General features: G+C 36.2%; 16 non-coding genes across 16 annotated transcripts; all 16 read right to left on the bottom strand.

Moving 5' to 3' along the window:
* Positions 1–7,289: 7,289 nt before the first annotated feature.
* On the bottom strand, positions 7,290–7,382 carry TRNAI-UAU (transfer RNA isoleucine (anticodon UAU)). Its single transcript is given in 2 exon segments — positions 7,290–7,325; positions 7,345–7,382. It is a non-coding gene; the product is annotated as a tRNA-Ile (tRNA).
* An 822-nt stretch (positions 7,383–8,204) lies between these two features.
* Positions 8,205–8,297, bottom strand: TRNAI-AAU (transfer RNA isoleucine (anticodon AAU)). The gene is given in 2 exon segments: positions 8,205–8,240; positions 8,260–8,297. It is a non-coding gene; the product is annotated as a tRNA-Ile (tRNA).
* An 817-nt stretch (positions 8,298–9,114) lies between these two features.
* TRNAI-UAU (transfer RNA isoleucine (anticodon UAU)) lies at positions 9,115–9,207 on the bottom strand. Its single transcript is given in 2 exon segments — positions 9,115–9,150; positions 9,170–9,207. It is a non-coding gene; the product is annotated as a tRNA-Ile (tRNA).
* Positions 9,208–10,043: 836 nt separating this feature from the next.
* Positions 10,044–10,136, bottom strand: TRNAI-UAU (transfer RNA isoleucine (anticodon UAU)). Its single transcript is given in 2 exon segments — positions 10,044–10,079; positions 10,099–10,136. It is a non-coding gene; the product is annotated as a tRNA-Ile (tRNA).
* Positions 10,137–10,945: 809 nt separating this feature from the next.
* Positions 10,946–11,038, bottom strand: TRNAI-UAU (transfer RNA isoleucine (anticodon UAU)). The gene is given in 2 exon segments: positions 10,946–10,981; positions 11,001–11,038. It is a non-coding gene; the product is annotated as a tRNA-Ile (tRNA).
* Positions 11,039–11,850: 812 nt separating this feature from the next.
* Positions 11,851–11,943, bottom strand: TRNAI-UAU (transfer RNA isoleucine (anticodon UAU)). Its single transcript is given in 2 exon segments — positions 11,851–11,886; positions 11,906–11,943. It is a non-coding gene; the product is annotated as a tRNA-Ile (tRNA).
* Positions 11,944–12,752: 809 nt separating this feature from the next.
* TRNAI-UAU (transfer RNA isoleucine (anticodon UAU)) lies at positions 12,753–12,845 on the bottom strand. Its single transcript is given in 2 exon segments — positions 12,753–12,788; positions 12,808–12,845. It is a non-coding gene; the product is annotated as a tRNA-Ile (tRNA).
* Positions 12,846–15,476: 2,631 nt separating this feature from the next.
* On the bottom strand, positions 15,477–15,569 carry TRNAI-UAU (transfer RNA isoleucine (anticodon UAU)). Its single transcript is given in 2 exon segments — positions 15,477–15,512; positions 15,532–15,569. It is a non-coding gene; the product is annotated as a tRNA-Ile (tRNA).
* Positions 15,570–16,378: 809 nt separating this feature from the next.
* Positions 16,379–16,471, bottom strand: TRNAI-UAU (transfer RNA isoleucine (anticodon UAU)). Its single transcript is given in 2 exon segments — positions 16,379–16,414; positions 16,434–16,471. It is a non-coding gene; the product is annotated as a tRNA-Ile (tRNA).
* Positions 16,472–17,280: 809 nt separating this feature from the next.
* Positions 17,281–17,373, bottom strand: TRNAI-AAU (transfer RNA isoleucine (anticodon AAU)). Its single transcript is given in 2 exon segments — positions 17,281–17,316; positions 17,336–17,373. It is a non-coding gene; the product is annotated as a tRNA-Ile (tRNA).
* A 1,717-nt stretch (positions 17,374–19,090) lies between these two features.
* Positions 19,091–19,183, bottom strand: TRNAI-AAU (transfer RNA isoleucine (anticodon AAU)). Its single transcript is given in 2 exon segments — positions 19,091–19,126; positions 19,146–19,183. It is a non-coding gene; the product is annotated as a tRNA-Ile (tRNA).
* Positions 19,184–19,989: 806 nt separating this feature from the next.
* Positions 19,990–20,082, bottom strand: TRNAI-UAU (transfer RNA isoleucine (anticodon UAU)). Its single transcript is given in 2 exon segments — positions 19,990–20,025; positions 20,045–20,082. It is a non-coding gene; the product is annotated as a tRNA-Ile (tRNA).
* Positions 20,083–20,890: 808 nt separating this feature from the next.
* On the bottom strand, positions 20,891–20,983 carry TRNAI-UAU (transfer RNA isoleucine (anticodon UAU)). Its single transcript is given in 2 exon segments — positions 20,891–20,926; positions 20,946–20,983. It is a non-coding gene; the product is annotated as a tRNA-Ile (tRNA).
* Positions 20,984–21,793: 810 nt separating this feature from the next.
* TRNAI-UAU (transfer RNA isoleucine (anticodon UAU)) lies at positions 21,794–21,886 on the bottom strand. The gene is given in 2 exon segments: positions 21,794–21,829; positions 21,849–21,886. It is a non-coding gene; the product is annotated as a tRNA-Ile (tRNA).
* Positions 21,887–22,689: 803 nt separating this feature from the next.
* Positions 22,690–22,782, bottom strand: TRNAI-UAU (transfer RNA isoleucine (anticodon UAU)). The gene is given in 2 exon segments: positions 22,690–22,725; positions 22,745–22,782. It is a non-coding gene; the product is annotated as a tRNA-Ile (tRNA).
* An 814-nt stretch (positions 22,783–23,596) lies between these two features.
* On the bottom strand, positions 23,597–23,689 carry TRNAI-UAU (transfer RNA isoleucine (anticodon UAU)). Its single transcript is given in 2 exon segments — positions 23,597–23,632; positions 23,652–23,689. It is a non-coding gene; the product is annotated as a tRNA-Ile (tRNA).
* Positions 23,690–24,807: the final 1,118 nt, after the last annotated feature.

Below are 24,807 nucleotides of genomic sequence, written 5' to 3'. Positions count from 1 at the left end.
AGGGTGTTGCAGCCACAAAGTATTTCCTCAATATGGAGGCTCAGAATGAGCGAAGCGACTTCCTTGTTGAATTGTTGGAATTCTTATTATCTCACAATTATTTCACGTGTAATGAGCGCCACTACCTCCAGGTTAGAGGGACGGCGATGGGGACAGCATGTGCCCCCACGTACGCCAACCTCTACCTGGGGTGGTGGGAGAGAGAGGTGGTCTTCCAGGAATCGTTGGAGAAATACACTAACAACATACTGATATACTTACGGTATATCGACGATATCCTAATACTATGGGAAGGCCCCTCCAGAGAATTGAATGAGTTTATTGACATCTTGAACACTAACAACTTAAATTTAAAATTGACCCTGGAAGCCAGTCAAAGATCAATTAACTTTTTAGATCTAACCATCCACATTGATGAAGATGGGAATATATCAACAGATCTTTATAGAAAACCAACAGCCACCAATAGTCTGCTACACTCCACAAGCTCACATCTCCCGGCAACTATTAGAGGAATTCCTAAAGGAGAATTACTAAGAATAAAAAGAAACTGCTCTAATGAGGACACTTTCCATACAAGGCAGACTGAATTGAGTGAACGTTTCAAAAAAAGAGGATACAGCAATAGATTGATAAATAAATCAATCCAGGAAGTTAAGACTTACCAACGGGACTCCTTACTAACGCCTAAAATCAAATCGAAACAGGAAGAACCCATCAGATATGTGGGAACCTTCAATATACATTGGAGAGAAATTAACAATATTTTAGAGAAACATTGGTCCATTCTCCACACAGATGAAGATCTGGCTAGGATACTTCCTGCTAAACCACTTACCAGTTGGCGAAGATCACCAAATCTGAGGGATAAGGTGGTACATAGTCATTTATCTTCCATTTCACCAAATGAAATGGCAAGGAAGGGATCCTTTCCCTGCGGTAGTTGCAAGGCCTGCAAATTCATGACACCTACGAAGCATTTCTTTGACAAATATAACAAAAAATGGATAATATCCTCAAAAATCACCTGTACCTCGATAGGAACCGTATATTATCTTGAGTGTCCTTGTCACAAGAAATACATTGGTAAAACGATACGACCATTAAAAGTCAGACTCCTAGAACATGTCGGCAGTATCCGGAATGCTAGAAAAGACCTAGCCAGATTTAAACCTCTCCCACCAGTAGCCAGACATTTTTTAAATCACCATAATGGAGACCCAACAGGTCTCAGAGCATTTGGTATCAAACATGTACAGCTTGGTATCAGGGGAGGGGATTTAGATCAGGAGTTATTAAAATTCGAAACGAAAATGATCTTTCTGCTAAATACCGTACACCCATATGGGATGAACGAATCAAATAGTTACATCTCTTTCTTGAATTGATTATATCATCCGAAGTGGGTACCTGTAATTAGGAGGGCATATTCCCTTAATCCTCTTTCATCACTTCACACACCTATTATGTTGATGTCACTGTTTAGAGAGATGCACTCTATTTTCCACTCACTAATCCCTATCCTTTACATATTGTACACGTTCTTTTAATATATATTTTATCACCTATGCAGGTATTTCTTGCAATTATAGTATGCGAAGACACCATATCACTCATCTTTCACCATTTAGCATGTACCTTTTTTATTCTTTTAATGCACGTTGGTTAATTGATTTTCACACCACCACTATATTCACTTTATTACAGTGTCTTCTGCCACCTCACTATGCATTAATGAGATCTCACGCACTTTTGATTGGACCCCTTTCTTTACTTTCCATCCCTAATCACGGCCCTTATGGGGCAATTATCTATGTCTATATATTTTTTACAACATTAGATGACAGTAATGGTTTAATACCATCTATTCACCATATGGAATTATTGTTAATATTCTTCTTGGAATACTGCCCAAATGTATATAACTATGGTCTCCCACAGTACCTAGATATTAGTGGATGAACAAAGAGACCATAATCAGCTATTTTATCTCAATATTACTTTGATAATTATTTTATACCAAAACACCGACATCTTTCTCATCAGTAAATTTATACACATTATACTGGGAAATTATACTTCCCATAACATTAGGATAATGGCAGGGAACAGAATAAAGCTATAATGAGAACTTAGACCATTCTACCTCGATGCCACTTAAGATGACAATCTATAAGGTGACAAATGACGAAGGGACGAGCATTTTTACCTGTCAGTTTATCTGACATATATGCTATATCGGGAGAGAACTAGACCCATTTACCTAGATATTCACCCAAGGGATATACTTACCTTCTGAATGTATTGATTGACAGGGAACAGAATAAAGTTATAATGAGAATTTAGACCATTCTACCCTGATGCCATTTAAGATGACAATCTATAAGGTGATAAATGACGAAGGGACGAGCATCTTTACCTGTCATTTTACTTGATATATACGCTATATTGGGAAAGAATTAGATCCACTTATCTAGATATTTACCTAAGGGATATACTTACCTTCTGAATGTATTGGATATTATTTATTATTGAATGTTATAACATCAAAATTATGAGCTATCTTAATAACTACATATTTAATGTATACTTATATATTTCCGGAGTGATGTGAAATCTATACCTTAAATGGGACTTGAAATGTAGGAGTACTTTTTCATAAAAAGTTTATTCTATATAAAGAAGTACACAGCCAGACCACAACATTTTTTATTATATTTTTTGTCATATCTTTTACACATTTTTTGTAGATTAAAATATAGCAGAAATATCGAATTGAATTTGCAGCATCACTATAACAGATTGAGCATGAGTGTGGAATAGGGACCACACACTTTGTCCATGATAGGGCGCAATAAGCAAAAAGAAAAAATAACCCAGGAACATGTATTTATTTATTACTATATGAGAAATAAGGACAATAATTTAAATACACCATATAGGATAACCAACCTGCTGTAAGAAGAAAAAATACAGCGGGGTCAGCAAATTTTAGAATATACAAAGGTGCTACTGCTGGCTATGCTATGTGGAAATAGAGCGATATGACATATACAGATTCGGGACCTAGCTGCAATGGAATCTCCATCCTTCTTAATATAATACAAATCACTTCCTTACTAACGCATGAACATCGCGATTGGGTAGCGGTGTCACGTGATATATGTTAAGAATGACCCAGGAACATGTATATATCCATCACAGCACTTTATATGGAATGAAGATAACAAAACCTGGACACGTGGAATACAACTACCAAGATGTTGCAGGATGGAGAAACACAGCGGTGCCAGTAAATTATGGCATATAACGGCCGAACTGTAAAGCATGTTGCCAGATGACGAATGGTTATGTTGTATACAGACACCGGGGCATGGTGACCACAAAATCCCCATCTCCATAGACACAACAGAGAATATTGGAGCACCGCGATTGGCTAGCGGTGCCATGTGACAATGATGAATGTATTCCATTGGCGGGCAGCCGCATGTCACGTATCGGGACATAGCGGAATTACGATAGGCTGGCGGCCCCACATGACCTGATAACGGACACTGATTGGGTCAAATGATCTCAATTTATACATGCTCTCGGGAAGCGCTCTCGTTTGCTCCCTGACGAAGCTGCGACAAGCGCAGTGAAACACGCGTGTAGGGCACAGCGTGTCCACATGTGTTTAGTGTGTGAATGCTACAATGCAAATATATTATTATAGGATGTTAGCTGGCAGTCTGCAGCAATAAGGATACTCACCGCAGAGGGCTGTAAACTATGTGTAATGTCATGATGCTAATACAGGAATCATTATAGGAGACTAGCTGTTAGCCGTGAGTGACAGGGACATTTTAGCATAGAGGGCTGAATATACAGATTAGATGAAGGGATATTGATTGCCCAATCTCCAGAAATCTATGTATTTAAATATGGTGACAATTAATAGTCCTCATTAACAGTCTTTAGGAAGAGGGAGACTGTATTAAGCTGCGGCTAAGTCTATACCAGCTGCTTAAACGGACATACTTAATGATAGCTGGTAAAGTGTTACAAATCCTTGACACTGTGCTGGTAGCTACAGACATCAGTAGTGTTGTAATAGAGCATTGTTGCAACTGTGTATAATTGTAACACATTCAGATAGCTGAGACAGGAATATTGTAACAAACTGGCAACATTGAGAAGCCAGTAGCAGCTGCATGTCTCAATTCAATACACAGAACACAACACACTGTAGCAATTGAACTGGCAACATACAGGAGCCAGAGGACAGTTACGTGTCCTAAGATATTATTGAAGTAACTACCAGCAAAAGAGTCTATGTTAAAGTTGTGATTCTCATTAATAAAAGTTATAATTTTATGACTGTGGCATAAATGACAGCCAGGATATATGACATCATGACACACACTTTTTGAGATACCCGCAATATCTATACATAATTTTATTTTAGGACTATCACTGATCTAAAATTATAACAGGTCTCCCTATATAGTGGTTGCTTTATAAACTAAGGTTTTTTGATGAATGTAATAAATTTAACACAAACAAAAATAAATTTCCCTATACCTGAAGCCTAACAATTTAAGAATAATTATGTGACACAAGGATTAACAGTACTATACCTCTTAGTTATTATTCTATACATATTGGTAGCCAAAAAATAGGAATTATTCCTTAAAGCTACCACAACCAATATATTTGTGGGTCACTTTATATTTAAGCTTGGACTGTTATACCCCACCATTAACCTCACTGTTACTGTTAACCAATCAAATAAGGTTTATTCCTTTAATGGCATAACAGTGATTTACATTGACTAATGGGAAATCTTTATGTAAATGAGAAATACACTATAATTAATTGAGGATACACATAATAATCCTCAGTGTTAATATACTACAGACGCACAGGAAATGAGTTGAGTCTACAGGTGGATTGCTTTCTAAGAAAAATTGGGGCTGCTATACCCCTAATATAAGCAATTTCTAGCCATACTCCTGATAGATTAAAACAGAGCCGATGTGTATTAATATACACGTAGGCCGTTTCCCATAACAAGTGGGGAATATTATAACCTCCGAAGCAACTTAACCCACACATATAATAGATCCTCTGAAGGTATAGACAGTAAGTGTGTAGGACTCCTGATGCTTGGAGATCCGTATTTCAGTAGAGAATTATATCTACAGCAATAGGGAAATTAAGACTAAAGCAACCACATATACTCAAAGATAATTTTATCTGAAACTGGGTGATATATGTGCATTTATTTGAATCTATAGTCCACATATTTCTACTGCACAAGGGGGAGTACCCGTCAGATGGTAATCTTCATGGAGTGAAGAAGATACACACATGAAGAGTAAACATTTAGACCACTGATGTAGTATAGCGGGTTCCAACATCATAGATTGTGACAGCCTTTTTGATATTGGATAAAGACTATTGATATATAAGTCATCTCAGCAACTCCTAAGAATTAGACGTGAAACACATGTGGACACGTTTTTAACTCTTTATTCACATTTTTCCAGTCTTTTCACATATTTGTTAGTACTGTCATTTTAACTCTTATGTTTCACTGCTGTTCAGGACGATATCCAACTCTATTTTAATGCATATCAAATAAAGGTTATATTTTAGAATAAATTCATATCTCCTCAGTGCGTCAACAATACAGATTTCCTTCTGTTTCTTTCCTCTTACATTCTAGTTTCAATACCCTGTAGTTGACAGCACCCCCTGAGTACATTTAATAATATATGATATAGGAAAGGGGTTCGCCAAGTGAATGTATGGTGATGAATCACATACACTCACAAGAAATACAATAAACAAATACATAGTGAGTGTGCAGATACCCAATCTGTGTGTATGCTACTATTGGTTCTTTGACCAATTCCTTTCTTGTATCTAGCACCTCTAAACTTAATAAGTTAATTTGATACTTCTGAAGAAATTCTCTCGGGAGCGTTTACCCGTAATCATGTCTACATTTAGCCTAACTAAAGATCTAGAAAATAGACGAGATAAACTCAAGAATGATATTGATTCCATCTTTAATTCAAATCCCAACCAACAGGACATGAATGATCCCAATTGGACTGAGGATTTATATAGCCTTAAGACAGCTCTCATGAAGCAGAGCAAAACCAGTTGGAACAGAAGTACCTTTGACAATTACTTACGTAATAAACTGATCCCGAGAGGTTTGAGACCCAAACTATTTCCTGCTTATGAGTTAGCAAATGATACACTCAAAAGAGAATGGGAAGGAGTACTAACCCAATGTTCTAATGATCTAATAAAAATCCTCATGAAACATGATGAGATAATACTTGCGCAATTGAACCAGGAAATCACCTTATTAGGAGAGAAATTAAAAAACTTTGAGTCATTGGAGCAGTTTCAGTTAAGATATGAGAAATATAGGAAGGATGTAGAGGAATTTGAGAAGGAAATAATTGAGAAAAAACGTAGAAAATTCCAAAGGGACAAAATGGACTATGCATCGAATAGGGTGTTATGCTAGATGTGGATTTTATTCAATACAATCAGTACAGTCATAAGAATTGAAAAAGAAAATCATTTTTGGTGATGAATGATGAGCAACAAAGGAACATGCATGCCAGATGGCACTTGATAAAAAAGGTTTAAAAAACAACAACAACAATGTTATCATAATTAATGTCATATTTTAGCTTCTGTGGTCATTTTTTACAAGCTAAACACTGCAAGACTGTTTTACAGTTGAAGCAAGGATAAAATATCAACTCTAGTGATGAGACACTTGCTGTAATGACTTCCACCCCATATGGGACTTGGACCCCCTGGCTTAGGAGGGCAGTGACTTATCCATTATGCCAGTGGTGCTTACTGATGTTCTTATTTAAGACTGTTAGGTTTTTAATAGTCAATTATTTATTTTTGAGGAAAAAGTGAAGCTGTTTACTGTGTTCTTTGCATTACCAAGTCCAGCAAGAAATGTGCTGGTACTATCCAGAGCTGTCAGTATGGATTATCATGCTATATTGCAGAAAATCAATTTGATGCAACTGCTTTACCAACAGTATGTTAATCTTTTCCATTGCTGTTTTGTTGGCTGACTGAAGAAAGATATGCAGTGCATTTGAACCAAAGCAGATGTGTGCTGACAACTTAAATGCACAATCATGTTTGTGTTTTTTCTTTCTTTCTTCCATCCCTTGTAATATCATATTAAATATTAAGGTAGCAGTTTATAATCAATGACTAATGACACAAGAAAAGGAAAAAAAAACAGTATACAAAGATGCTCCAGGTGAGGCTTGAACTCACAACCTCGGCATTGCTGAACAGATACTGTCTTATAAGTACCGCGCACTGACCAATTGCGCCACTGGAGCACTTTGCAGCATTAATTGGTTATGCTAGATGTGGATTTTATTCAATACAATCAGTACAGTCATAAGAATTGAAAAAGAAAATCATTTTTGGTGATCAATGATGAGCAACAAAGGAACATGCATGCCAGATGGCACTTGAATAAGCTGTCCACTGCGATAGAAAAGGTTTAAAAAACAACAACAACAACAACAATGTTATCATAATTAATGTCATATTTTAGCTTCTGTGGTCATTTTTTACAAGCTAAACACTGCACGACTGTTTTACAGTTGAAGCAAGGATAAAATATCAACTCTAGTGATGAGACACTTGCTGTAATGACTTCCAACTCAGACGGGACTTAAACCCACAACCACTGGCTTAGGAGAACAGTGCCTTACCCATTATGCCAGTGGTGCTTACTGATGTTCTTATTTAAGACTGTTAGGTTTTTAATAGTCAATTATTTATTTTTGAGGAAAAAGTGAAGCTGTTTACTGTGTTCTTTGCATTACCAAGTCCAGCAAGAAATGTGCTGGTACTATCCAGAGCTGTCAGTATGGATTATCATGCTATATTGCAGAAAATCAATTTGATGCAACTGCTTTACCAACAGTATGTTAATCTTTTCCATTGCTGTTTTGTTGGCTGACTGAAGGAAGATATGCAGTGCATTTGAACCAAAGCAGATGTGTGCTGACAACTTAAATGCACAATCATGTTTGTGTTTTTTCTTTCTTTCTTTCTTCCATCCTTTGTAATATCATATTAAATATTAAGGTAGCAGTTTATAATCAATGACTAATGACATAAGTAAAGGAAAAAAAAACAGTATACAAAGATGCTCCAGGTGAGGCTTGAACTCACAACCTCGGCATTGCTCAACAAATACTGTCTTATTAGTACCGCGCGCTGACCAATTGCACCACTGGAGCACTTTGCAGCATTAGTTGGTTATGCTAGATGTGGATTTCATTCAATACAATCAGTACAGTCATAAGAATTGAAAAAGAAAATCATTTTTGGTGATGAATGATGAGCAACAAAGGAACATGCATGCCAGATGGCACTTGAATAAGCTGTCCACTGTGATAGAAAAGGTTTAAAAAACAACAACAATGTTATCATAATTAATGTCATATTTTAGCTTCTGTGGTCATTTTTTACAAGCTAAACACTGCAAGACTGTTTTACAGTTGAAGCAAGGATAAAATATCAACTCTAGTGATGAGACACTTGCTGTAATGACTTCCAACTCAGACGGGACTTAAACCCACAACCACTTGCTTAGGAGAACAGTGCCTTACCCATTATGCCAGTGGTGCTTACTGATGTTCTTATTTAAGACTGTTAGGTTTTTAATAGTCAATTATTTATTTTTGAGGAAAAAGTGAAGCTGTTTACTGTGTTCTTTGCATTACCAAGTCCAGCAAGAAATGTGCTGGTACTATCCAGAGCTGTCAGTATGGATTATCATGCTATATTGCAGAAAATCAATTTGATGCAACTGCTTTACCAACAGTATGTTAATCTTTTCCATTGCTGTTTTGTTGTCTGACTGAAGGAAGATATGCAGTGCATTTGAACCAAAGCAGATGTGTGCTGACAACTTAAATGCACAATCATGTTTGTGTTTTTTCTTTCTTTCTTTCTTTCTTCCATCCTTTGTAATATCATATTAAATATTAAGGTAGCAGTTTATAATCAATGACTAATGACATAAGAAAAGGAAAAAAAAATGTTATACAAAGCTGCTCCAGGTGAGGCTTGAACTCACAAACTCGGCATTGCTCAACAGATACTGTCTTATAAGTACCGCGCGCTGACCAATTGCGCCACTGGAGCACTTTGCAGCATTACTTGGTTATGCTAGATGTGGATTTTATTCAATACAATCAGTACAGTCATAAGAATTGAAAAAGAAAATCATTTTTGGTGATGAATGATGAGCAACAAAGGAACTTGCATGCCAGATGGCACTTGAATAAGCTGTCCACGTGATAGAAAAGGTTTAAAAAACAAGAACAACAACAATGTTATCATAATTAATGTCATATTTTAGCTTCTGTGGTCATTTTTTACAAGCTAAACACTGCAAGACTGTTTTACAGTTGAAGCAAGGATAAAATATCAACTCTAGTGATGAGACACTTGCTGTAATGACTTCCACCCCATATGGGACTTGGACCCCCTGGCTTAGGAGGGCAGTGACTTATCCATTATGCCAGTGGTGCTTACTGATGTTCTTATTTAAGACTGTTAGGTTTTTAATAGTCAATTATTTATTTTTGAGGAAAAAGTGAAGCTGTTTACTGTGTTCTTTGCATTACCAAGTCCAGCAAGAAATGTGCTGGTACTATCCAGAGCTGTCAGTATGGATTATCATGCTATATTGCAGAAAATCAATTTGATGCAACTGCTTTACCAACAGTATGTTAATCTTTTCCATTGCTGTTTTGTTGTCTGACTGAAGGAAGATATGCAGTGCATTTGAACCAAAGCAGATGTGTGCTGACAACTTAAATGCACAATCATGTTTGTGTTTTTTCTTTCTTTCTTTCTTTCTTTCTTTCTTTCTTTCTTTCTTCCATCCTTTGTAATATCATATTAAATATTAAGGTAGCAGTTTATAATCAATGACTAATGACATAAGAAAAGGAAAAAAAAACGTTATACAAAGTTGCCCCAGGTGAGGCTTGAACTCACAAACTCGGCATTGCTCAACAGATACTGTCTTATAAGTACCGCGCGCTGACCAATTGCGCCACTGGAGCACTTTGCAGCATTACTTGGTTATGCTAGATGTGGATTTTATTCAATACAATCAGTACAGTCATAAGAATTGAAAAAGAAAATCATTTTTGGTGATGAATGATGAGCAACAAAGGAACTTGCATGCCAGATGGCACTTGAATAAGCTGTCCACGGTGATAGAAAAGGTTTAAAAAACAAGAACAACAACAATGTTATCATAATTAATGTCATATTTTAGCTTCTGTGGTCATTTTTTACAAGCTAAACACTGCAAGACTGTTTTACAGTTGAAGCAAGGATAAAATATCAACTCTAGTGATGAGACACTTGCTGTAATGACTTCCACCCCATATGGGACTTGGACCCCCTGGCTTAGGAGGGCAGTGACTTATCCATTATGCCAGTGGTGCTTACTGATGTTCTTATTTAAGACTGTTAGGTTTTTAATAGTCAATTATTTATTTTTGAGGAAAAAGTGAAGCTGTTTACTGTGTTCTTTGCATTACCAAGTCCAGCAAGAAATGTGCTGGTACTATCCAGAGCTGTCAGTATGGATTATCATGCTATATTGCAGAAAATCAATTTGATGCAACTGCTTTACCAACAGTATGTTAATCTTTTCCATTGCTGTTTTGTTGGCTGACTGAAGAAAGATATGCAGTGCATTTGAACCAAAGCAGATGTGTGCTGACAACTTAAATGCACAATCATGTTTGTGTTTTTTCTTTCTTTCTTCCATCCCTTGTAATATCATATTAAATATTAAGGTAGGAGTTTATAATCAATGACTAATGACACAAGAAAAGGAAAAAAAAACAGTATACAAAGATGCTCCAGGTGAGGCTTGAACTCACAACCTCGGCATTGCTGAACAGATACTGTCTTATAAGTACCGCGCACTGACCAATTGCGCCACTGGAGCACTTTGCAGCATTAATTGGTTATGCTAGATGTGGATTTTATTCAATACAATCAGTACAGTCATAAGAATTGAAAAAGAAAATCATTTTTGGTGATGAATGATGAGCAACAAAGGAACTTGCATGCCAGATGGCACTTGAATAAGCTGTCCACGTGATAGAAAAGGTTTAAAAAACAAGAACAACAACAATGTTATCATAATTAATGTCATATTTTAGCTTCTGTGGTCATTTTTTACAAGCTAAACACTGCAAGACTGTTTTACAGTTGAAGCAAGGATAAAATATCAACTCTAGTGATGAGACACTTGCTGTAATGACTTCCACCCCATATGGGACTTGGACCCCCTGGCTTAGGAGGGCAGTGACTTATCCATTATGCCAGTGGTGCTTACTGATGTTCTTATTTAAGACTGTTAGGTTTTTAATAGTCAATTATTTATTTTTGAGGAAAAAGTGAAGCTGTTTACTGTGTTCTTTGCATTACAAAGTCCAGCAAGAAATGTGCTGGTACTATCCAGAGCTGTCAGTATGGATTATCATGCTATATTGCAGAAAATCAATTTGATGCAACTGCTTTACCAACAGTATGTTAATCTTTTCCATTGCTGTTTTGTTGGCTGACTGAAGGAAGATATGCAGTGCATTTGAACCAAAGCAGATGTGTGCTGACAACTTAAATGCACAATCATGTTTGTGTTTTTTCTTTCTTTCTTTCTTCCATCCTTTGTAATATCCTATTAAATATTAAGGTAGCAGTTTATAATCAATGACTAATGACATAAGAAAAGGAAAAAAAAACGTTATACAAAGCTGCTCCAGGTGAGGCTTGAACTCACAAACTCGGCATTGCTCAACAGATACTGTCTTATAAGTACCGCGCGCTGACCAATTGCGCCACTGGAGCACTTTGCAGCATTACTTGGTTATGCTAGATGTGGATTTTATTCAATACAATCAGTACAGTCATAAGAATTGAAAAAGAAAATCATTTTTGGTGATGAATGATGAGCAACAAAGGAACTTGCATGCCAGATGGCACTTGAATAAGCTGTCCACGGTGATAGAAAAGGTTTAAAAAACAAGAACAACAACAATGTTATCATAATTAATGTCATATTTTAGCTTCTGTGGTCATTTTTTACAAGCTAAACACTGCAAGACTGTTTTACAGTTGAAGCAAGGATAAAATATCAACTCTAGTGATGAGACACTTGCTGTAATGACTTCCACCCCATATGGGACTTGGACCCCCTGGCTTAGGAGGGCAGTGACTTATCCATTATGCCAGTGGTGCTTACTGATGTTCTTATTTAAGACTGTTAGGTTTTTAATAGTCAATTATTTATTTTTGAGGAAAAAGTGAAGCTGTTTACTGTGTTCTTTGCATTACGAAGTCCAGCAAGAAATGTGCTGGTACTATCCAGAGCTGTCAGTATGGATTATCATGCTATATTGCAGAAAATCAATTTGATGCAACTGCTTTACCAACAGTATGTTAATCTTTTCCATTGCTGTTTTGTTGGCTGACTGAAGAAAGATATGCAGTGCATTTGAACCAAAGCAGATGTGTGCTGACAACTTAAATGCACAATCATGTTTGTGTTTTTTCTTTCTTTCTTCCATCCCTTGTAATATCATATTAAATATTAAGGTAGCAGTTTATAATCAATGACTAATGACACAAGAAAAGGAAAAAAAAACAGTACACAAAGATGCTCCAGGTGAGGCTTGAACTCACAACCTCGGCATTGCTGAACAGATACTGTCTTATAAGTACCGCGCACTGACCAATTGCGCCACTGGAGCACTTTGCAGCATTAATTGGTTATGCTACATGTGGATTTTATTCAATACAATCAGTACAGTCATAAGAATTGAAAAAGAAAATCATTTTTGGTGATGAATGATGAGCAACAAAGGAACATGCATGCCAGATGGCACTTGAATAAGCTGTCCACGGTGATAGAAAATGTTTAAAAAACAACAACAACAACAACAATGTTATCATAATTAATGTCATATTTTAGCTTCTGTGGTCATTTTTTACAAGCTAAACACTGCAAGACTGTTTTACAGTTGAAGCAAGGATAAAATATCAACTCTAGTGATGAGACACTTGGTGTAATGACTTCCAACTCAGACGGGACTTAAACCCACAACCACTGGCTTAGGAGAACAGTGCCTTACCCATTATGCCAGTGGTGCTTACTGATGTTCTTATTTAAGACTGTTAGGTTTTTAATAGTCAATTATTAATTTTTGAGGAAAAAGTGAAGCTGTTTACTGTGTTCTTTGCATTACCAAGTCCAGCAAGAAATGTGCTGGTACTATCCAGAGCTGTCAGAATGGATTATCATGCTATATTGCAGAAAATCAATTTGATGCAACTGCTTTACCAACAGTATGTTAATCTTTTCCATTGCTGTTTTGTTGGCTGACTGAAGAAAGATATGCAGTGCATTTGAACCAAAGCAGATGTGTGCTGACAACTTAAATGCACAATCATGTTTGTGTTTTTTCTTTCTTTCTTCCATCCTTTGTAATATCATATTAAATATTAAGGTAGCAGTTTATAATCAATGACTAATGACACAAGAAAAGGAAAAAAAAACAGGATACAAAGATGCTCCAGGTGAGGCTTGAACTCACAACCTTGGCATTGCTGAACAAATACTGTCTTATAAGTACCGCTCACTGACCAATTGCGCCACTGGAGCACTTTGCAGCATTAATTGGTTATGCTAGATGTGGATTTTATTCAATACAATCAGTACAGTCATAAGAATTGAAAAAGAAAATCATTTTTGGTGATGAATGATGAGCTACAAAGGAACATGCATGCCAGATGGCACTTGAATAAGCTGTCCACGGTGATAGAAAATGTTTAAAAAACAACAACAACAACAACAATGTTATCATAATTAATGTCATATTTTAGCTTCTGTGGTCATTTTTTACAAGCTAAACACTGCAAGACTGTTTTACAGTTGAAGCAAGGATAAAATATCAACTCTAGTGATGAGACACTTGCTGTAATGACTTCCAACTCAGACGGGACTTAAACCCACAACCACTGGCTTAGGAGAACAGTGCCTTACCCATTATGCCAGTGGTGCTTACTGATGTTCTTATTTAAGACTGTTAGGTTTTTAATAGTCAATTATTTATTTTTGAGGAAAAAGTGAAGCTGTTTACTGTGTTCTTTGCATTACCAAGTCCAGCAAGAAATGTGCTGGTACTATCCAGAGCTGTCAGTATGGATTATCATGCTATATTGCAGAAAATCAATTTGATGCAACTGCTTTACCAACAGTATGTTAATCTTTTCCATTGCTGTTTTGTTGGCTGACTGAAGGAAGATATGCAGTGCATTTGAACCAAAGCAGATGTGTGCTGACAACTTAAATGCACAATCATGTTTGTGTTTTTTCTTTCTTTCTTCCATCCTTTGTAATATCATATTAAATATTAAGGTAGCAGTTTATAATCAATGACTAATGACATAAGAAAAGGAAAAGAAAACAGTATACAAATATGCTCCAGGTAAGACTTGAACTCACAACCTCGGCATTGCTCAACTGATACTGTCTTATTAGTACCGCGTGCTGACCAATTGCGCCTCTGGAGCACTTTGCAGCATTCATTGGTTATGCTAGATGTGGATTTTATTCAATACAATCAGTACAGTCATAAGAATTGAAAAAGAAAATCATTTTTGGTGATGAATGATGAGCAACAAAGGAACATGCATGCCAGATGGCACTTGAATAAGCTGTCTACGGTGATAGAAAAGGTTTAAAAAACAACAACAACAACAATGTTATCATAATTAATGTCATATTTTAGCTTCTGTGGTCATTTTTTACAAGCTAAACACTGCAAGACTGTTTTACAGTTGAAGCAAGGATAAAATATCAACTCTAGTGATGAGACACTTGCTGTATTGACTTCAACCCCATATAGGACTTGGACCCCCTGGCTTAGGAGGGCAGTGACTTATCCATTATGCCAGTGGTGCTTACTGATGTTCTTATTTAAGACTGTTAGGTTTTTAATAGTCAATTATTTATTTTTGAGGAAAAAGTGAAGCTGTTTACTGTGTTCTTTGCATTACCAAGTCCAGCAAGAAATGTGCTGGTACTATCCAGAGCTGTCAGTATGGATTATCATGCTATATTGCAGAAAATCAATTTGATGCAACTGCTTTACCAACAGTATGTTAATCTTTTCCATTGCTGTTTTGTTGGCTGACTGAAGAAAGATATGCAGTGCATTTGAACCAAAGCAGATGTGTGCTGACAACTTAAATGCACAATCATGTTTGTGTTTTTTCTTTCTTTCTTCCATCCTTTGTAATATCATATTAAATATTAAGGTAGCAGTTTATAATCAATGACTAATGACACAAGAAAAGGAAAAAAAAACAGTATACAAAGATGCTCCAGGTGAGGCTTGAACTCACAACCTCGGCATTTCTGAACAGATACTGTCTTATAAGTACCGCGCACTGACCAATTGCGCCACTGGAGCACTTTGCAGCATTAATTGGTTATGCTAGATGTGGATTTTATTCAATACAATCAGTACAGTCATAAGAATTGAAAAAGAAAATCATTTTTGGTGATCAATGATGAGCAACAAAGGAACATGCATGCCAGATGGCACTTGAATAAGCTGTCCACGGTGATAGAAAATGTTTAAAAAACAACAACAACAACAATGTTATCATAATTAATGTCATATTTTAGCTTCTGTGGTCATTTTTTACAAGCTAAACACTGCAAGACTGTTTTACAGTTGAAGCAAGGATAAAATATCAACTCTAGTGATGAGACACTTGCTGTAATGACTTCCACCCCATATGGGACTTGGACCCCCTGGCTTAGGAGGGCAGTGACTTATCCATTATGCCAGTGGTGCTTACTGATGTTCTTATTTAAGACTGTTAGGTTTTTAATAGTCAATTATTTATTTTTGAGGAAAAAGTGAAGCTGTTTACTGTGTTCTTTGCATTACCAAGTCCAGCAAGAAATGTGCTGGTACTATCCAGAGCTGTCAGTATGGATTATCATGCTATATTGCAGAAAATCAATTTGATGCAACTGCTTTACCAACAGTATGTTAATCTTTTCCATTGCTGTTTTGTTGGCTGACTGAAGAAAGATATGCAGTGCATTTGAACCAAAGCAGATGTGTGCTGACAACTTAAATGCACAATCATGTTTGTGTTTTTTCTTTCTTTCTTCCATCCTTTGTAATATCATATTAAATATTAAGGTAGCAGTTTATAATCAATGACTAATGACACAAGAAAAGGAAAAAAAAACAGTATACAAAGATGCTCCAGGTGAGGCTTGAACTCACAACCTCGGCATTTCTGAACAGATACTGTCTTATAAGTACCGCGCACTGACCAATTGCGCCACTGGAGCACTTTGCAGCATTAATTGGTTATGCTAGATGTGGATTTTATTCAATACAATCAGTACAGTCATAAGAATTGAAAAAGAAAATCATTTTTGGTGATCAATGATGAGCAACAAAGGAACATGCATGCCAGATGGCACTTGAATAAGCTGTCCACGGTGATAGAAAATGTTTAAAAAACAACAACAACAACAATGTTATCATAATTAATGTCATATTTTAGCTTCTGTGGTCATTTTTTACAAGCTAAACACTGCAAGACTGTTTTACAGTTGAAGCAAGGATAAAATATCAACTCTAGTGATGAGACACTTGCTGTAATGACTTCCACCCCATATGGGACTTGGACCCCCTGGCTTAGGAGGGCAGTGACTTATCCATTATGCCAGTGGTGCTTACTGATGTTCTTATTTAAGACTGTTAGGTTTTTAATAGTCAATTATTTATTTTTGAGGAAAAAGTGAAGCTGTTTACTGTGTTCTTTGCATTACCAAGTCCAGCAAGAAATGTGCTGGTACTATCCAGAGCTGTCAGTATGGATTATCATGCTATATTGCAGAAAATCAATTTCATGCAACTGCTTTACCAACAGTATGTTAATCTTTTCCATTGCTGTTTTGTTGGCTGACTGAAGGAAGATATGCAGTGCATTTGAACCAAAGCAGATGTGTGCTGACAACTTAAATGCACAATCATGTTTGTGTTTTTTCTTTCTTTCTTCCATCCTTTGTAATATCATATTAAATATTAAGGTAGCAGTTTATAATCAATGACTAATGACATAAGAAAAGGAAAAGAAAACAGTATACAAAGATGCTCCAGGTGAGGCTTGAACTCACAACCTCGGCATTGCTGAACAGATACTGTCTTATTAGTACCGCGTGCTGACCAATTGCGCCACTGGAGCACTTTGCAGCATTAATTGGTTATGCTAGATGTGGATTTTATTCAATACAATCAGTACAGTCATAAGAATTGAAAAAGAAAATCATTTTTGGTGATGAATGATGAGCAACAAAGGAACATGCATGCCAGATGGCACTTGAATAAGCTGTCCACGGTGATAGAAAATGTTTAAAAAACAACAACAACAACAATGTTATCATAATTAATGTCATATTTTAGCTTCTGTGGTCATTTTTTACAAGCTAAACACTGCAAGACTGTTTTACAGTTGAAGCAAGGATAAAATATCAACTCTAGTGATGAGACACTTGCTGTAATACTTCCACCCCATATGGGACTTGGACCCCCTGGCTTAGGAGGGCGGTGACTTATCCATTATGCCAGTGGTGCTTACTGATGTTCTTATTTAAGACTGTTAGGTTTTTAATAGTCAATTATTTATTTTTGAGGAAAAAGTGAAGCTGTTTACTGTGTTCTTTGCATTACCAAGTCCAGCAAGAAATGTGCTGGTACTATCCAGAGCTGTAAGTATGGATTATCATGCTATATTGCAGAAAATCAATTTGATGCAACTGCTTTACCAACAGTATGTTAATCTTTTCCATTGCTGTTTTATTGGCTGACTGAAGGAAAATATGCAGTGCATTTGAACCAAAGCAGATGTGTGCTGACAACTTAAATGCACAATCATGTTTGTGTTTTTTCATTCTTTCTTCCATCCTTTGTAATATCATATTAAATATTAAGGTAGCAGTTTATAATCAATGACTAATGACATAAAAAAAGGAAAAAAAAACTATACAAAGCTGCTCTAGGTGAGGCTTGAACTCACAACCTCGGCATTGCTCAACAGATACTGTCTTATAAGTACCGCGCGCTGACCAATTGTGCCACTGGAGCACTTTGCAGCATTAATTGGTTATGCTAGATGTGGATTTTATTCAATACAATCAGTACAGTCATAAGAATTGAAAAAGAAAATAATTTTTGGTGATAAATGATGAGCAACAAAGGAACATGCATGCCAGATGGCACTTGAATAAGCTGTCCACTGTGATAGAAAAGGTTTAAAAAACAACAACAACAACAACAATGTTATCATAATTAATGTCATATTTTAGCTTCTGTGGTCATTTTTTACAAGCTAAACACTGCAAGACTGTTATACAGTTGAAGCAAGGATAAAATATCAACTCAAGTGATGAGACACTTGCTGTAATGACTTCCAACTCAGACGGGACTTAAACCCACAACCACTTGCTTAGGAGAACAGTGCCTTACCCATTATGCCAGTGGTGCTTACTGATGTTCTTATTTAAGACTGTTAGGTTTTTAATAGTCAATTATTTATTTTTGAGGAAAAAGTGAAGCTGTTTACTGTGTTCTTTGCATTACCAAGTCCAGCAAGAAATGTGCTGGTACTATCCAGAGCTGTCAGTATGGATTATCATGCTATATTGCAGAAAATCAATTTCATGCAACTGCTTTACCAACAGTATGTTAATCTTTTCCATTGCTGTTTTGTTGGCTGACTGAAGGAAGATATGCAGTGCATTTGAACCAAAGCAGATGTGTGCTGACAACTTAAATGCACAATCATGTTTGTGTTTTTTCTTTCTTTCTTCCATCCTTTGTAATATCATATTAAATATTAAGGTAGCAGTTTATAATCAATGACTAATGACATAAGAAAAGGAAAAGAAAACAGTATACAAATATGCTCCAGGTGAGGCTTGAACTCACAACCTCGGCATTGCTCAACTGATACTGTCTTATTAGTACCGCGTGCTGACCAATTGCGCCACTGGAGCACTTTGCAGCATTCATTGGTTATGCTAGATGTGGATTTTATTCAATACAATCAGTACAGTCATAAGAATTGAAAAAGAAAATCATTTTTGGTGATGAATGATGAGCAACAAAGGAACATGCATGCCAGATGGCACTTGAATAAGCTGTCTACGGTGATAGAAAAGGTTTAAAAAACAACAACAACAATGTTATCATAATTAATGTCATATTTTAGCTTCTGTGGTCATTTTTTACAAGCTAAACACTGCAAGACTGTTTTACAGTTGAAGCAAGGATAAAATATCAACTCTAGTGATGAGACACTTGCTGTATTGACTTCAACCCCATATAGGACTTGGACCCCCTGGCTTAGGAGGGCAGTGACTTATCCATTATGCCAGTGGTGCTTACTGATGTTCTTATTTAAGACTGTTAGGTTTTTAATAGTCAATTATTTATTTTTGAGGAAAAAGTGAAGCTGTTTACTGTGTTCTTTGCATTACCAAGTCCAGCAAGAAATGTGCTGGTACTATCCAGAGCTGTCAGTATGGATTATCATGCTATATTGCAGAAAATCAATTTGATGCAACTGCTTTACCAACAGTATGTTAATCTTTTCCATTGCTGTTTTGTTGGCTGACTGAAGAAAGATATGCAGTGCATTTGAACCAAAGCAGATGTGTGCTGACAACTTAAATGCACAATCATGTTTGTGTTTTTTCTTTCTTTCTTCCATCCTTTGTAATATCATATTAAATATTAAGGTAGCAGTTTATAATCAATGACTAATGACACAAGAAAAGGAAAAAAAAACAGTATACAAAGATGCTCCAGGTGAGGCTTGAACTCACAACCTCGGCATTGCTGAACAGATACTGTCTTATAAGTACCACGCACTGACCAATTGCGCCACTGGAGCACTTTGCAGCATTAATTGGTTATGCTAGATGTGGATTTTATTCAATACAATCAGTACAGTCATAAGAATTGAAAAAGAAAATCATTTTTGGTGATGAATGATGAGCAACAAAGGAACATGCATGCCAGATGGCACTTGAATAAGCTGTCCACGGTGATAGAAAATGTTTAAAAAACAACAACAACAACAATGTTATCATAATTAATGTCATATTTTAGCTTCTGTGGTCATTTTTTACAAGCTAAACACTGCAAGACTGTTTTACAGTTGAAGCAAGGATAAAATATCAACTCTAGTGATGAGACACTTGCTGTAATACTTCCACCCCATATGGGACTTGGACCCCCTCGCTTAGGAGGGCGGTGACTTATCCATTATGCCAGTGGTGCTTACTGATGTTCTTATTTAAGACTGTTAGGTTTTTAATAGTCAATTATTTATTTTTGAGGAAAAAGTGAAGCTGTTTACTGTGTTCTTTGCATTACCAAGTCCAGCAAGAAATGTGCTGGTACTATCCAGAGCTGTAAGTATGGATTATCATGCTATATTGCAGAAAATCAATTTGATGCAACTGCTTTACCAACAGTATGTTAATCTTTTCCATTGCTGTTTTATTGGCTGACTGAAGGAAAATATGCAGTGCATTTGAACCAAAGCAGATGTGTGCTGACAACTTAAATGCACAATCATGTTTGTGTTTTTTCATTCTTTCTTCCATCCTTTGTAATATCATATTAAATATTAAGGTAGCAGTTTATAATCAATGACTAATGACATAAAAAAAGGAAAAAAAAAAACTATACAAAGCTGCTCTAGGTGAGGCTTGAACTCACAACCTCGGCATTGCTCAACAGATACTGTCTTATAAGTACCGCGCGCTGACCAATTGCGCCACTGGAGCACTTTGCAGCATTAATTGGTTATGCTAGATGTGGATTTTATTCAATACAATCAGTACAGTCATAAGAATTGAAAAAGAAAATAATTTTTGGTGATAAATGATGAGCAACAAAGGAACATGCATGCCAGATGGCACTTGAATAAGCTGTCCACTGTGATAGAAAAGGTTTAAAAAACAACAACAACAATGTTATCATAATTAATGTCATATTTTAGCTTCTGTGGTCATTTTTTACAAGCTAAACACTGCAAGACTGTTATACAGTTGAAGCAAGGATAAAATATCAACTCAAGTGATGAGACACTTGCTGTAATGACTTCCAACTCAGACGGGACTTAAACCCACAACCACTGGCTTAGGAGAACAGTGCCTTATCCATTATGCCAGTGGTGCTTACTGATGTCCTTATTTAAGACTGTTAGGTTTTTAATAGTCAATTATTTATTTTTGAGGAAAAAGTGAAGCTGTTTACTGTGTTCTTTGCATTACCAAGTCCAGAAAGAAATGTGCTGGTACTATCCAGAGCTGTCAGTATGGATTATCATGCTATATTGCAGAAAATCAATTTGATGCAACTGCTTTACCAACAGTATGTTATTCTTTTCCATTGCTGTTTTGATGGCTGACTGAAGGAAGATATGCAGTGCATTTGAACCAAAGCAGATGTGTGCTGACAAGTTAAATGCACAATCATGTTTGTGTTTTTTCTTTCTTTCTTCCATCCTTTGTAATATCATATTAAATATTAAGGTAGCAGTTTATAATCAATGACTAATGACATAAGAAAAGGAAAAAAACAGTACACAAAGATGCTCCAGGTGAGGCTTGAACTCACAACCTCGGCATTGCTCAACAGATACTGTCTTATAAGTACCGCGCGCTGACCAATTGCGCCACTGGAGCACTTTGCCACATTTATTGGTTATGCTAGATGTGGATTTTATTCAATGCAATCAGTACAGTCATAAGAATTGAAAAAGAAAATCATTTTTGGTGATGAATGATGAGCAACAAAGGAACATGCATGCTAGAAGCACTTGAATAAGCTGTCCACTGTGATAGAAAAGGTTTAAAAAAAAACAACAACAATGTTATCATAATAAATGTCATATTTTAGCTTCTGTGGTCATTTTTTGCAAGCTAAACACTGCAAGACTGTTCTACAGTTGAAGCAAGGATAAAATATCAACTCTAGTGATGAGACACTTGCTGTAATGACTTCCACCCCATATGGAACTTGGACCCCATGTCTTAGGAGGGCAGTGACTTATCCATTATGCCAGTGGTGCTTACTGATGTTCTTATTTAAGACTATTAGGTTTTTAATAGTCAATTATTTATTTTTGAGGAAAAAGTGAAGCTGTTTACTGTGTTCTTTGCATTACCAAGTCCAGCAAGAAATGTGCTGGTACTATCCAGAGCTGTCAGTATGGATTATTATGCTATATTGCAGAAAATCAATTTGATGCAACTGCTTTACCAACAGTATGTTAATCTTTTCCATTGCTGTTTTGTTGGCTGACTGAAGGAAGATATGCAGTGCATTTGAACCAAAGCAGATGTGTGCTGACAAGTTAAATGCACAATCATGTTTGTGTTTTTTCTTTCTTTCTTCCATCCTTTGTAATATCATATTAAATATTAAGGTAGCAGTTTATAATCAATGACTAATGACATAAGAAAAGGAAAGAAACAGTATACAAAGATGCTCCAGGTGAGGCTTGAACTCACGACCTCGGCATTGCTCAACAGATACTGTCTTATAAGTACCGCGCGCTGACCAATTGCGCCACTGGAGCACTTTGCAGCGTTAGTTGGTTATGCTAGATGTGGATTTTATTCAATACAATCAGTACAGTCATAAGAATTGAAAATGAAAATCATTTTTGGTGATGAATGATGAGCAACAAAGGAACATGCATGCTAGAAGCACTTGAATAAGCTGTCCACGGTGATAGAAAAGGTTTAAAAAACAACAACAACAATGTTAGCATAATTAATGTCATATTTTAGCTTCTGTGGTCATTTTTTACAAGCTAAACACTGCAAGACATTTTTACAGTTGAAGCAAGGATAAAATATCAACTCAAGTGATGAGACACTTGCTGTAATGACTTCCAACTCAGACGGGACTTAAACCCACAACCACTGGCTTAGGAGAACAGTGCCTTATCCATTATGCCAGTGGTGCTTACTGATGTCCTTATTTAAGACTGATAGGTTTTTAATAGTCAATTATTTATTTTTGAAAAAAAGTGAAGCTGTTTACTGTGTTCTTTGCATTACCAAGTCCAGCAAGAAATGTGCTATTACTATCCAGAGCTGTCAGTATGGATTATCATGCTATATTGCAGAAAATCAATTTGATGCAACTGCTTTACCAACAGTATGTTAATCTTTTCCATTGCTGTTTTGTTGGCTGACTGAAGGAAGATATGCAGTGCATTTGAACCAAAGCAGATGTGTGCTGACAACTTAAATGCACAATCATGTTTGTGTGTTTTCTTTCTTTCTTTCTTCCATCCTTTGTAATATCATATTAAATATTAAGGTAGCAGTTTATAATCAATGACTAATGACATAAAAAAAGGAAAAAAATAAATTATACAAAGCTGCTCTAGGTGAGGCTTGAACTCACAACCTCGGCATTGCTCAACAGATACTGTCTTATAAGTACCGCGCGCTGACCAATTGCGCCACTGGAGCACTTTGCAGCATTAATTGGTTATGCTAGATGTGGATTTTATTCAATACAATCAGTACAGTCATAAGAATTGAATAAGAAAATAATTTTTGGTGATAAATGATGAGCAACAAAGGAACATGCATGCCAGATGGCACTTGAATAAGCTGTCCACTGTGATAGAAAAGGTTTAAAAAACAACAACAACAATGTTATCATAATTAATGTCATATTTTAGCTTCTGTGGTCATTTTTTACAAGCTAAACACTGCAAGACTGTTTTACAGTTGAAGCAAGGATAAAATATCAACTCAAGTGATGAGACACTTGCTGTAATGACTTCCAACTCTGACGGGACTTAAACCCACAACCACTGGCTTAGGAGAACAGTGCCTTATCCATTATGCCAGTGGTGCTTACTGATGTCCTTATTTAAGACTGTTAGGTTTATAATAGTCAATTATTTATTTTTGAGGAAAAAGTGAAGCTGTTTACTGTGTTCTTTGCATTACCAAGTCCAGCAAGAAATGTGCTGGTACTATCCAGAGCTGTCAGTATGGATTATCATGCTATATTGCAGAAAATCAATTTGATGCAACTCCTTTACCAACAGTATGTTATTCTTTTCCATTGCTGTTTTGTTGGCTGACTGAAGGAAGATATGCAGTGCATTTGAACCAAAGCAGATGTGTGCTGACAACTTAAATGCACAATCATGTTTGTGTGTTTTCTTTCTTTCTTCCATCCTTTGTAATATCATATTAAATATTAAGGTAGCAGTTTATAATCAATGACTAATGACATAAGAAAAGGAAAAAAAACAGTATACAAAGATGCTCCAGGTAAGGCTTGAACTCACAACCTCGGCATTGCTCAACAAATACTGTTTTATAAGTACCGCGCACTGACCAATTGCGCCACTGGAGCGCTTTGCAACCTTGATTGGTTATGCTAGATGTGGATTTTATTCAATGCAATCAGTACAGTCATAAGAATTGAAAAAGAAAATCATTTTTGGTGATGAATGATGAGCAACAAAGGAACATGCATGCCAGATGGCACTTGAATAAGCTGTCCACTGTGATAGAAAAGGTTTAAAAAACAACAACAACAATGTTATCATAATTAATGTCATATTTTA

The sequence above is a fragment of the Pseudophryne corroboree genome, chromosome 4 (assembly GCF_028390025.1).
Source record: "Pseudophryne corroboree isolate aPseCor3 chromosome 4, aPseCor3.hap2, whole genome shotgun sequence".
Lineage (NCBI taxonomy): Eukaryota > Metazoa > Chordata > Amphibia > Anura > Myobatrachidae > Pseudophryne > Pseudophryne corroboree.
The sequence above is the reverse complement of the archived record's forward strand: the minus strand, read 5'-3'. Positions and strand labels throughout refer to the sequence as shown.